Source organism: Equus przewalskii, chromosome 16, assembly GCF_037783145.1.
Source record: "Equus przewalskii isolate Varuska chromosome 16, EquPr2, whole genome shotgun sequence".
NCBI classification, from domain to species: Eukaryota; Metazoa; Chordata; class Mammalia; order Perissodactyla; family Equidae; genus Equus; species Equus przewalskii.
Window position 1 is genome coordinate 31,013,666 of NC_091846.1, and position 14,554 is coordinate 31,028,219.

At 36.7% G+C, this 14,554-nt stretch overlaps 1 long non-coding RNA gene across 2 annotated transcripts in view; it reads left to right on the top strand.

Moving 5' to 3' along the window:
* LOC139076386 (uncharacterized) overlaps positions 1 to 10,105 on the top strand; it is a 31,742-nt gene extending 21,637 nt beyond the window's left edge. The window contains exons 4-6 of one of the 2 annotated variants that reach the window (XR_011527951.1): positions 4,445 to 4,523; positions 9,411 to 9,478; positions 9,925 to 10,105. This is a non-coding gene — a long non-coding RNA (uncharacterized lncRNA). The remainder of the gene's footprint in view (positions 1 to 4,444; positions 4,524 to 9,410; positions 9,479 to 9,924) is intronic. The other variant, XR_011527952.1, reaches the window with a different exon arrangement.
* Positions 10,106 to 14,554: the final 4,449 nt, after the last annotated feature.

The window sequence follows — 14,554 nt, forward strand, 5'->3', positions numbered from 1 at the left end:
CTGCATAGTATTAAATAGCATGGAGACACTATTTAATATCACTTGGTGCAGCAAAAAACCTATTAGTACATGCATCTTTTATGCATGTGGATATTTCGGTAGGATGGATGACAAGAAGTGGAAGAGCTATCTCAAATGACATGCCCTGTTGCATTTAGATGGATATAGTAATATAACTTCAAAAGTTGTAACAATGTACACTGTAACCAATTTTGTATGACACCCCATTTCTCATACTCTTTCTAAAACTAGTTTAATATATAATTTTAATATTTGCTAGTCTGATAGGTTAACAGTCATATTTCATTAAGAAATTCCAGTTTTACTTACTAGTGAATTTGTACAACCTTAATAAATATACCTTTATTTTGTATACTATTTTTAACATTGATTCTTCATATCTTTTTTCCCAGTTTTTGTCCTATGAGATTATTGACTTATTTTTATTAATCAGTAGAAACTATTTTGTGTTCTTGATATATCTCTTACATTATTAGAAATCTTCCTCACTTTATATCTTATACTTAAATGTTATTTACAGTGAGTGCTGTTTTTCATACAGAAATCTGACATTATAGTACAATCTAGAATACTGAGAATTATCTTGATGGAGAAAAGTATTCTCAATTATATTTTTATAAAAATATTCTCCTTTATTTTATTAAAACTTTTATAAACATGGTTTTATTTAGTTACATTATAGTTAGGGGAAAACTTAAGTTTATCCTTTCTATATGAACAACTAAGATTTTTAACACCAATTACTGTCTAATCTTTTCTCAATCATTTGAATAGCCAACTTGTCTTATTCAGAGGTCTTCAGTATTTTTGCATCTGACTTCAGCATCTGGTTCCTTGAAATTATGAAATGGCCTGAGGAATTGAAATGGAAGAAATTCAAATATCTTTTTTTCAGATGATACAATTGTATTAATAAAATACACCAAAAAAGGACCAAATATAAATTAAATGAATTAATAACAGAGAGTAGTAAGGTCACTGGACTTTTAATTATCAAGATACCAAAGTTGATTAAACTGCATTTATAAACATCTGCAGCAGTTAGAAAATATAAGTTAAAAAATATAAAATACAGAGGCCAGCCCAGTGGCATAGTGGTTAAGCTTGCATACTCTGCTTCCGCAGCCTGAGGTTAGCTGTTTCAGATCCCGGGTGTGGACTGACACACCACTTATCAAGCCGTGCTTTGGCAGGCATCCATATACAACGTAGAGGAAGATGAACATGGATGTTAGCTCAGTGCCAGTCTTGCTCAGCTAAAAGGATTGGCCAAGGATGTTAGTTCAGGGCTAATTTTCCTCAAAAATAAATAAATAAATAAATAAAATACAAAACTATATATATAGATAATGATTTTAAAAGTGTATAATATTTTATGCAGAATTGGAAAAATGTATTGAAAGATAGTGAGAAAAATTTTCATAAGTAAATGTCAAGATACGTTGTGTTTTTTATAGGAAGACTGAATATCATCAAGTCAATTCAGCTTTGTTTTGCTTATAAAAACACATAAAACAAAAAGGATATTAAAAGATAGAAAGGATATAGTAATAAAAAGCTGTTGTGGCTTTATTAAAATTAGAAAAATTAGAGTTTGAGACCAAAAACTTTACTAGAGATAAATAGGATATCTACACAATACTAGTAATAATAATAATAAAATGCAAAAAGGATTTTTTAGAACTTGATAAGATGCTTTTAAAATATAAATGAAGGGCCAGCCCAGTGACTGAGTGACGTGGCTCCGCTTCTGCGGCCCAGGGTTTCAGTGGTTTGGATCCTGGGCAGGGACATGGCACGGCTCATCAGGCCATGCTGGGGCAGTGTCCTACAAACCAGAACAAGAAGGACTGGCAACTAAGATATACAATTGTGTACCAGGGGGATTTAGGGAGATAAAGCAGAAAAGGAAAAAAAAAAAGAAGATTGGCAACAGTTGTTAGCTCAGGTGCCAATCTTAAGAAAAAAAAAATTTCAAACATAAATGAAAGAGCAAAGAGCTAAAAAAATAAGAGACTCTTGACAGAGTAGAAAAAGGAGAGGGCATGCCTTGCCAGAGACCAAAATTTAATATAAACGTATAGTTATTAACATCTATTGGCATTGGTACAAGTATAGACAAATGAACCAAGTAGAAAGTGTCAAACCAAATAACACAGACGTGTAAATTTGGTCCCTGAATCTCTGGGCGTTGCGTGTCTATTACAAAGGGTTAAGTGATGCTGTGATAATTGTTTGTGCGCATGAAAAATTTTCATTGGGCTCCTAACCTTGCACCATACAAAGAATGTTAATTCCAGGTGGAAGTACAACTTTAAAGCTGTGAAAGAGAATGTCCTTTTTTTCAGCAAAGGATCATAAAAAGCTGGGAGAATATATACTGAAAAAAATGGTTACTAAACAATATACACATATACATGTAAAAAACTCAAAGACAAAAGAAAAGCAAACACATAGAAAAAGTATGTGAAAGATATGTACCAGAATTTTGTGAAAGAGGAAACAAACAAAAAACTCAATCTGTGAAGCAATCTTTCAACTCTTTAGTAATCAGAAAAGTAAATATTAGAACCACAATAAGATACCATTTATATCCACGATATCAGGATAAATAAAAGAAATTGGGCAATTCTTACTTTTGTTCCCAGTTAAATGGAACTTTTAATTCACTGCTATGAGGAATAAAAGCTGGTACAACCAATTTGAAAGACATTTTGGGATTTGTTAAAAAAGTTGAGCATTTGCATAACATTGACCCATAGTTCTGCTTTTTTAATATATTCCCTAGAGAAGCTCTTATAATATGCCCCAGGAGATATGTACAAAAATATTAATAGCAGCATTATTTGAAAAATAAATATTGGAAACAACCCAAATAGGTGTCACAAAGGAAACATGTACATAAAGTGTGGTATTTTAATTCAATGAAACTATTCAGCAATGAAAATTAATAAATACTAACTATATACCTCAATAAAGTTGACTTCAAAATCAAAATTTTAAACAATGGAAGAAAGTTAGAGGAAAGTTGTCCTATTTATATATAGCCCAGAAATAGGCAAAGTTAAATATTGTAGTATTTAGAGATAAATTTGTGGAAGGTAAAAAGAAGGTAATGATTAGGACAAAACCTGAGGATGATTACATCTGTCGGGGGAGGGTGATGCAACGTGGGAAGAAGCCACAAGGGGTTCTTATGTACTAATAATATTCTACTTCTTGAGTTGAGTTATGGGTACGTATGTCTATGTTTTATATTTTAAAGTTTTATGTCTTTGTTGAAATAGTCTGTCTTTCATTAACATTCTCCATCTTTCTGTTTATCCTTTTTGGATCTATTAATCACAGATATTTTAAAGCCCTTTTTTGTTACTTGTAATATTTTATTTTATTTTATTTTGAGGAAGATTAGCCCTGAGCTAACATCTGTCACCAATCCTCCTCTTTTTTGCTAAGGAAGACTGGCCCTGAGCTAACATCCATGCCCATCTTCCTCTACTTTATATGTGGGACACCTATCACAGCATGGCTTGCCAAGTTGTGCCATGTCCGAACCCAGGATCCAAACAGGCAACCCTGGGCCGCAGAAGCGGAACGTGTGCACTTGACTGCTATGCCACCACCAGGCTGGCCCCAGCTACTTGTAATATTTTGGTCACCTTGGGTCTACTTCTATTGTCTCCTAAATATTTTTTCTCTCTTTTGGATGTTGATCATATGGTCCTGTATATTTATATGACTACAAAGTTTTTAATGAGTCATAGACACTGTTATTAAATGGATCATGAGGGCTCCAGTGGTTTTTCTTCAGAGAGAGTCCACCATTTCCTTTTTTAGGCAGATAGAATGAGTGGTTGATCACCTTAATCCAATCAGGAAGTAATGTAGGTTAAAGCTGAATTTAAGATATTTTTCTTTTCTTTGTTTTTTGGTGAGGAAGACTGGCCCTGAGCTAAAATCTGTTGCCAATCTTCCTCTTTTTGCTTGAGGAAGATAGTTGCTGAGCTAACATCTGTGCCAACCTTCCTCTATTTTGCATGTGGGTTGCAGCGATAACATGGCTTGACAAGCGATGTGTAGGTCTACGCCTGGGATCAGAACCTGGCAACCAGGCCACCAGAGGGGAGCGCACAAACTTAATAACTACACCACTGGGCTGCCCCTGAATTTAAGTTTTGATAACACTGGGTTGACATCTGGCTCTCTCCTATTTCTAGGGCTCAGACTTCTACAGTTTGCAATTGAGAACTTTGAAGCTCCTCAGCACTCACACACTCTAAACCTTTCCTCTCTTCTTTCAACATGTTTTTAGCTTAGCTCTAGCATTCTGCCCAGAGCAGCTCTGATATTGGCAAATCTCTTGAAGAACAGAATATTTGTTCATGTAACTACGTAAAGCACTGCTGATTTCTTTCTGTTCCAGTTTTGCTTCCTGCCTAGGACCCACCCAGATGTTCAGCCTCCTGCCTGCATATGAAATTGGTCATTTCTTCTACTAAAAGGCAGGTGCCAATTTTTAGCCTAATTCTGAAAGATTTTTCCCTCACTGAAATTTTAATTTCTTGTCCTCCATTTTTCCATAGCTTTCTGATGTCTTCCAAAATAAGAATTCTTTGATTTATCTATCTTTTCTAGTAATTTTCATGGTAGCATTGACTTGCAATGAACTACTCAATCCTACCTAGAAATAAAATCCTTATTTAAAAAGAAAATACATGCATACATATCTTCCCGAGGAATGACAAAGTTGAGTACATCTTTATAGATCATTTGGGTATCCTCTTTAGAGAAATGCTCGTTAGTGTTTTCTATTGTCCTGCATCCTTTTCTAGTGATTTGCAGTAGTTCATTATGCAATCTTCTCCCACTCTGACTAGACAGTTGTTCTAATTTTAATGTCATCCAATTAGTTGACTATTAAGAAGAGAATTTTGTGTGCTGTTCAAGGAAATTTTGCGTACTATAAGGTTATTTGATATTCTCTTGTTTTCTTCTAAAAGGTTTATTCTCTTACTTTTCATATTTTTGTCTGCGACCCATCTGGAATAGATATTATTATGCAACATGAGGTATGGGTCAAGATTCATATGGTTCCATGGACATTTCTGTAGGTATGAAATATTTCACATTAGAAGATTCATACATTGGAATAAAAATTAACCATAAATATCTGAATAAGAACAAACAAGGATGTCTATATTTTAAAATATAATTATTGAACTTAAAGCTCAGTGAATGTTTTAAAAACTCTATAGGGAATTCACAAAATGAAGTTACCCAAAATACAGAATAAGAGACCAAAAAAAAAGATCTGAAACAGAAGATAAAAAAATATGCAATACAGAGTGAAAAGACTAATTCTGTCTTTTCCAAGGGGATCAAAGGGAATCAATGAAAGAACTGGGGAAGGGGCTACTTGAGGGGATAATGCTAAGAATTTTTCAGATTTGATGCAAGTCTTGGATTAAGAAAACAAATTAGTTCAAGCAGGATGATTAAAACAAGTCTTTATGCAGAGATAGTCTAGTGAAACTACAGTACCTAAAAAAAGAGGGAAAAAGTAGACAAGTTAAGCCAGGAAAAAGAAAAAAATTGGTAACCTACAAAATAATGAAAACAAACTTCTTTACAGCAACAATAACAAAGACAATAGGATGCTATCTTCAAAGTTTTGAGAGAAATGTCAAACTGGAATTATTGTTCCTTAGATACTATGTTGCAAATATATATTTATATCCTTTGGGTATTTTGTGAATAAAGCAAAGACGTGCTTCTATAGAGACACAGCTGAGCCAAACTGGAAAGGGAAGTTTGAGATCGATCTAGAAGACTCCTAGACCTTGAGGTTACTGTGCTACAAAAAGTGTTACAACAACGAAGATGATCAAGAAGGACCGCAAGAGCACAGACAGGGTCATGGGGACGAGCCAGATCCAGCTGGATCCCCAGGCCCTGCAGGACAGAGACTGTCGGAGGACTGTTATCTCCGTGAATGGGATTGAAGTGAAACTCTCGCTCAAGCTCACCAGAAGAAAGTTGAGCTTGAAAAGAATGCCTTCCTGGAAACAGACGGGGGTCTTCAGAGTCGGGATTGCCGCGTTCACCAAGAGTGAGAGATCCAAGGTGCCCATGATGCACCAGCACCTGGAGGAGACTGGGCAACCGGGTGTGGAGGAAGTGAGCATCTAAGGCGTGTCCGGAGTGACCACGAACACCCAGGCGCTGACGGGAAACTTTGACGTCAGTAACAAGGATGTGTCTGTGATGATGAGGGAGAGGGACATCAACGCCATCGCAGGGATGCCGAAGTTCTACTTCCACGAGCTGCGGGAGCCCCTCTTCATCGTTGAGTTCCAACCCAAGTTCCCCGAGGGCATCGCTCTTTCAGACCCAGTTGCAAAGGAGAGCTGCCTGCTGAACTTGCTGCTGTCGCTCCTAGAGGCCAAGCTGCTGACTTTTCTCTTCCTTCTGAACCTAGGGAGGCAGAAGAGGAGACGGTGAATAAGATGGCGCAATGGTCTCCAGCCCCAGGCTGCTCAGAAAAGAGAGCAAACTCCCTGCTAACTGCAGCCAGCCCACCTCCATTACCGACAGCTAGTCCCTCGAGCTCATGTCCCAGGTCCAGATGCTTCTCTACCTTCCGGAGCTGGAGGCCATCCCCACCCTGAACAGCAAGAGACAAAGCATTTTATTCTCCACCGTAGTCTAAAGGCCCATCTCCGTTTCCAAGAGACCGGCAGAAGGACCTGGAAACCTCCCAGCAAAAAGAGTCATCCACAGATCGGCAACTGAAACTTCTTGAGGAGCAATTGGGCCATCTCCAAGGGCTGGACCATCTGCCAAAAGACAGTCATTCAAGACAAAAGGCCAAGTGGCATGGGCAGTTCTGGACACCCCCGTGGGTCTGCAAGCTCCCGGCAGGCCTCAGACTGTGGTTTTCCACGCTGCCACCAGAGGGCGCTCCAAGACAGTCGTCTCAGGGCATGGCTGACTGGGGAATAGACGACGGAAATGGTTTTTATGAATTTATGAGAGTTTATAAGATTTCTACTGGATCACTTGTCAAGATGCACCTTCTCAAGGGAGAAGGGAACACGACCAGATAACCCCGACTATCGTGTCTTGAATAAACACTGCAGCTGCTTTACTTAAAAAAAAAAATAGTAGATGAAATGTACATATTTTCAGATAAGCAAAGACTGCTTCACCATTGGCAGAGACTGTCACCAACAAATCCTCATTAAAGACACTCTAAGAAATACTTAAGAAAAAACAATTACTATCAAAATCTCCTTTCTTTTTTTTTACTTTGTGTTATACTTTCTTATTATATCCCTCTGATGTTTACCATTATATATCTAAACACATTTGAAGATTTCACTTTATTTCCTGTCAAAGCAGGTTGTTAGTCGTGGTCTCTATCCTCCCCATAAAAAAGACAAGAAGGTTCTGTTCTCTCTTAACCATTGCCTTTGTTGCAAGCATCTTGACTTTTAAATCTAGATTGTTATCAATTATTTTACATTATGAATCAATATTAATCTAGAATTAACTCTATTAATGATATACTTGGGCAATATTATTTCTTACATTTCACATTTTTAAATCTTGAATTAAATCCTCTTTCCTTTGGCTGTAGGGAAACATGGAGTAATCTCCTAGGGAAAGCCACTGGGTTGAATTTTTTTTACTCTCCAACATTGAAACCAGTTTGGCTGTGTATACAAAACTCCATTCAAAATCTTTTTACCTTTAATGATATCGCTGCATGGTTGTTTGGAATCAGGTGTTGCATGTGAGAATCTTCATGCTAATCAGATTCTTTTCACTTTTTTTCTCTCTGAAAAATGAACGTCATTCTTGATTTGCTTAGAGATCTATGTCGTGTTGTAATCTAGGTATGTTGGCACCTTCAGCCTATACAGTGCCCAGTGTGGCCTTTCCATTTGAAGCCTCATGAGTCATGTCACATCTGGTAAATTTTATTCTATAATTTCTCTGTTATTAGATGTTTTTCAGTTTTATCACCTCTGTTTTACATTCAATGCTTCTATAAATCATATCAATTCATGGATTGAATCTCTGCTTTACATATACTTTTCATACTTTTTGTTCTCTATTTTTGCATATTCTGCTTTACTTATTAACTTTATTTTTTGGATTGTTAAATTTGTCTGTGTTCATTATGTTGATATTAAATTATTATAAATCATATTTTTTACCAATTTTTAATTTTGTCTCATTTACTTCAGTAAAAAGTGTCCCTTTCAATAAATATTTTTTTACTGAGTCTCTCCAAGTATACAGTTTTTAACACTACCAAATATTTAACATAAATGAGTAAATAAAGTGAAAAATAAATAAGTAGACATATTAAAAGAGATGATCCCCAATGGAATAAAATTAACATAGGATACAGGAAAGATCTTAAAATAAATTCGCTGACTTTATTCTCAGTGGTTTGAGAATATATAACATGAATATGACAAGAACTTGTATAAAAACACCTAATACACGGTTTCAACAGAAAGTGGGTATTAAGAATGTCACTTATTATACAAGTTAGCTCTGTTTAAAAATCTACTTTCTCGTATGGAAGATGACTTCCTGTTACTAGAAGTGTAACAGAAAACACTGACCAGATATACAAGTATTCTTATAGAAACTCACTAATGTGGCATCAGAGTTCTCTAGCAATTACGTCAGTCTTATAAGTTGCTAGTTTTATATGAGTTTAAAAGGTAGTTCCAGAAAACTTTAAAGGATTGCATGTAATATTAGCTCAACCATTATGGATACTGCTCTATGTCGTATATACAATTACAATAGTAATTATTTATTAATTATTGTCTACATAAACTATCAATATTATATTGAGGTTTAAGAAGTTCTTTTATAAAATTTTTACTGAAATTACACTGCCAGTCATGAACTTCATCATTATCAAGTTCTGTCTAAGTCCCATATTTTCTCTGTGCTTTGGAATAAAACTAAGCAGAGAGATAGACTCCTGCCTCTAAAGAGATATCAACCAGAGTTCTAACAGTCATGCAAAGGCATTGATGACATTGAAGGGCACTCCATCAAACAAATGCAATTCAAAGGCTGAAGCAGAAGAGTGTTTTCTTTCTTTTAGAAAGAATGAAATGGAAACGAATGAAATGCAATGGAACTTTAGCACCATGATGATTCAATGGTAATTACGTTTATAAAAATTGTCCTAAAGTACTAAGAAGTTCTTAAGAGTCTTATGAATATTAAAAAGCATTTAATAGTAATGTAACTTAGTTTTAATATTCAGTGCATTTAAAGTCTCTTTCAAATTTCTTTGAAATTTTGTTATCCCAGATATTTGACTCAACCAGAAATCTTACTTATTCTCTCACCAGAGTCGACATTCAAGTGTTTGGAAAAAATAAAAGAAGGAAGAAATAAAAGAAAAGAAAAGAGAGAGAATGTGAGAAGCTTTTCAATTTGGCTATATTTTTTCAAGGGGACTCTGATTTTGGATGATTTATAGTACTTTTTTCTTCTGGCCTCATCAACCATATTGGTACTACCACATAAAGTCCAATTCATTTAAATTACTTGAGTTAGTGAAACTTTTTTCTTTTACTTATTTGTCTACTAATGAAATAATTGTTTGTTGTACATTCTTAATATTTCTTTATATGTATTTTTATTATGCCTTATCTCTCTCTCTCTCAAACACACACACACACACAGGAATGATGAAGTACTCTGCTCTGTGGATAAATTTTCTAAGACATGTATTTTGTTTAGAGTAGTCCAACAGACTTGACAACATTCTACTCCTTCTTTGATAACAAAATGACGGACTAATTAAAAGTACAGAAGAAAAAAGGCATTCCCTCCTTATGTTGCTCTTTTCTATCAATACAGGAAAGACGTGGTTTTCCGTGCACTCTTCTCGGTAGCATTTGGGTGGTGAAGCAATCAATGGTCGCAGTTTTTGACAGCAATGCATTATATGGAGAGAGATACTCAGCTCTAATTCTTTACCCTTTCTCCAAGTTTTGTAACTAAATAACCTTTTTAAATAAAATATTGCAACAGTCCTGCATTTTGAGGATGAAAGTGCTGTTTTCTAAAAGGTCAATTCAATCTGGGAAATGTTTTCGGTTTAGACAATCCATTATAAACTGTAGAAACCCGTGGCAATTTTCAGCGCCACTAACAACGGGAAGTAAATTTCAGTCATTCACAGTGAGACGGCAATGTGGTGACATTTGAAGCCTGGACGTGGGGTCTTACATTCATTGTAGGTGACTGACTGCTGTGCGGCAGGGGCCTTTCTCCAACTGCCAGATGAATTTTAGATATAAATGAAAAAGACGATCAGGACGATTTACAAAATGAGTGAGACCCCATCATCGGAGTGACAATATTCTTCTTTTTACAGCAGGCGAAGATTAAAATACATCAAATTAATAAATCCCTAGGAAACCAATAATCTCACATTTGCTGAACAATTGTATCTTCTAGTAGTTATTATCTTTGAATTACAGTGAGCCACTATCTTTGTTTCATTTTCCAGATATATGTCCTTGTCCATCAAAAGCTATGGCAGTTACACTACACAGTCAAGCAATAAATTTATGAAACATTTCTCTGAAGTGCATGCTTGTTTCTTAATCCTGATTCCATATCTTTATTTACTTCAAAATATATGGAACTGTCAGCACGAGAGAAGATTACAGCACTTTCTTTGTTTCTTTGCTAGTGTTTTTATTTAACTTGAAAAATAAGCTGCAACACCAAGGGAGTGATGAAATAAAGGATATATAGAGTCACGATGGCATAAAAATAGTAAACACACAACTACAGACATACCGTAAGAAAGATTGTCATATCAAATAAAAGAAAGTTTATATCAGTAACTCACACAGGCAATGCACACACCATCTTAATTAAAACTCCTAGAAAATATAAAATCATATGCAAGAGCTTTAAGATCAGTAGAAAAAGCTTCTCCTCTCTCTGAAATTTCTCATGGTATCATTTGGCTTTTGACCTTAAGGCATTGTGTACCGTGAGTATGAGTCTCTCTTATAGTCAGTGATGGACTCATTTCGCATTTTTAATGTACCAGGGCTTAAAAACAGGAAACCTCATAGGATAGCACATCTTTTAAAAAGGCTGAGACTCACTTGGAAAGGTTATAGATAAATAAGTTGGCAATTTTAAATTCAGGAGAAATACCTCATGAAAACTAGCAAAAGGCATATTCGACTGGGCATCAACGATACATTCTTACTATAGAGCACTCTGATTTGGAAACATTTACAGTTTTAGAATTCAAAATAGCCTTTACCTTAATTCCATCAATAAAGAAAGCATGTCTTTTTAAATTTCCTCACTACATAAGCTATTGCATGAATTAAATATGTTGAAATCAATTTAATTACATGGTAGATTTCCAGAGACGATGGAAACATATCAGCTGTACATTTCTATGTTTAATTTCTATAAATATTTTTGAAGGTATTAGGGGCATGTGGGAAGCAAAATAATTTTCCTTCTACCCTTGAAGGTTCTTAGCTGAGACATCCCCTGCAGTAAAAGACAGATTAACAGGAGAAAAACAAACAGAAATTTAATAACATGTATACTTTCTATATAAATAGGAGGTACCCAAGAAAACTGAGTAACTCCCCCAGATGGCCTAAGCCATCACCTTAAACACCATCTCCAGCTAAAGACAAAAGAGAATGTTGGGGGAAAGGCCAGTTAAGGGAGGTGACCAGGAAAAGCACAGTAAATAAGGGTAAGGTTGATATGCAGATTTAAGTCCTTGCCTTCCTTGTTGACATGTTTCTAGTTTCTAGAGATTGAGGGTCATTTTCTCTTCCTGATACAGAGAGGGAGACACCCTTACAGATGGAGATTTCTCTTATACGTGTTAATTTATTTTATAAAAGGGTAACTTCCACTTAGTTTTCAGAGCTTCTCCTGTGTCTGCTGTTTCCTAAAAGTAACCAGGTCAAAATAATCCTTACACCAGAAAGACATAGTTTGGGGTGACATTGTTACCAAACCCAGGTTCATTTTCGCCCACCGCCCAGAAAGCCAAACACTGAGAAGACGAGATTGCAGCAGAGAGAGGGTTTAATCACAAGGTAGCCATGTGAGGAAGCAAGAGCATGAGCCTCAAATTTGCTTCCCCGAAAATAGGGACTCAGGGATATTTATGGGGTCGGGGCCAAGGTGGTCTGAAATGTGAAGAGAGGTGATTGGGGGTGAGGAGAAGTGAGGTAACTGATGATCTGTGCAAGTGTAGTCAGACTTCATGACTCTTCATAGGACACATGTTCACAAAGTGACGGTGTTAGCATGGTCTGAGGGTGGAGCCTCTTGATGTCAAAATATCACCTATGGGACATCTGCATGGGCCCAGTTGATGAGTTGGTGGTCTCAAATGGCCTGAAGTGGACAAGGAGTTCTAATTCCTGAAAAACAGCTCACACACCCATTACCATGGTGACCCAGGCTCCAGGAAGATGTTATCTATAGGAGCCTAGTAGGAGTCAGATAGCATATTGCCTAAACAGCACAGTTAACAATGGGTGAGTTAAACAGCTAAAAGCTATAATCACTAATTGCAAAGGGAAAACAAACTTTAGGGGCCAGCCTGGTGGCGCAGTGGTTAAATGCACACATTCCGCTTCGGTGGCCCGGGGTTTTCTGGTTCAGATCCCAGGTGCAGACATGGCACCACTTGGCCAGCCATGCTGTGGCAGGCATCCCAAGTATAAAGTAGACGAAGATGGGCATGGATGTTAGCTCAGGGCCAGTCTTCTTCAGCTAAAAGAGTAGGATTTGTAGCAGTTAGCTCAGGGCTAATCTTACTCAAAAAGAAAACACTTTAGTTCCCAGCTACATAACCGTCAATGGTTAACTCTCTGTCGGTTTCAATTCCCCCTATTTCTTGATCATTCCCCATCCTTGAGGGATTTGGGGGGATGACCAATCAGGCTACTTCTTGCTGAATTGGGGCATAGATCTGGGTTAGAGGAATGAATCTGCTTAACACTTATTTGGAAATATTCTCTTGTTTCTGGCTTCATGTTGACATTTTTGTATTATTAGAATTTTGCATCTTGCTACACATGTCAAACATCTAAAAAGCACATTTTATAATCAAGTGTCTGACCAGCAGGATAAGCAGTATAGAGAACCCAAATTTTAAGAGTCCCGGAAAAGTAGGCCTAATTCCAGTGGGGCCTTGATATGATCTCCAGGTAGCGACAGACAACTGGTCTCAGTTCTTGATAGCCTTTTGTTTTGCTGGACATGCATCAGAGACTGGAGTAATGGCCTAAACTCTGATCTTTCAGTTGTCACTGATGATGGCCATCAGCACAGACTCTCTGCCTGGTGGTCACCACATTCCTAAGGAACACAGAAGAACAAAGTTATCAACTTATAGCAGCTGGGAGGGTCCACAAAATCTATAGAGCGTGTCTGGGTTAGTTAATCAGAGATCACTCAAAGTTACAATATGGATTCTTTTCTACAATATGGCTTCCCTTATGTCAACCTTGTGTTGAGCCACTATCAATTCACGCTTTTGTTGTTCATCTTCAATCTTGAGGGATATCCTGTTGATGAGAGGCATAGGTTGCCCTATCTCATTGAATCAGTCTCTTAGTAAGACAGTGATGCAGGTGGGCTCCCAAAGTTCAGCTTGTATTGTGCAAGCAAGTAATCAGATATTTAATAATAAGTATTTCTAGAGAGACAAGAAGAACAACAAGGTTAATGGTGGGAGCGAATTATAAACCAGTAAATTATTTCTAAGTCCAGGTGGCAGCCAGCCAAAAGATCTCTAGGGGGCCAGCCTGGTGGTGCAGCAGTTAATTTCACATGTTCTGCTTCTTGGCAGCCTGGGGTTCTCTGGTTCAGATCCTGGGTGCAGACATGGCACCACTTGGCATGCCATACTGTGGTATGTACCCCACATATAAAGTAGAGGAAGATGGGCATGGATGTTACCTCAGGGCCAGTCTTCCTCAGCAAAAAAGAGGAAAATTGGCAGCAGTTAGCTCAGGACTAATCTTCCTCAAAAAAAAAAATAAGAAAAATAAAATAAAATAATTTTTCTAAGTGTCAGAGGCAAAGCATCTTTTGCAGTTTGAAATATCTCTGATGATGTCATCAGGTGTTCAGGTATCTTACACAGCAAGAGATATGAATCTGTCTTAAGTTTATATCAAGTTGTCCAGCCTCAGTTTGCAAGTCTTCAGGAAAAACAGCAGGTCCAGGTCTCAATGATTCCAAATGAAAATGATGGGAAAAGATTGAAAATGTAAGTTTGGAGATTTGTAGCCTGATATTTCGAGAGACTAGAAGAATTCAGGATCCAGTCAGTTAAGAGATACAAAATAAAAACCTCAAAGACAAGTAGAACATAATATCCATGAACGTGTACTATATTTTTTACTGAAACATAATTTTTCTCTCCAAAATCACCCTCATTTTTACCAAAGATTGCCAAATTAAGACTAACTGA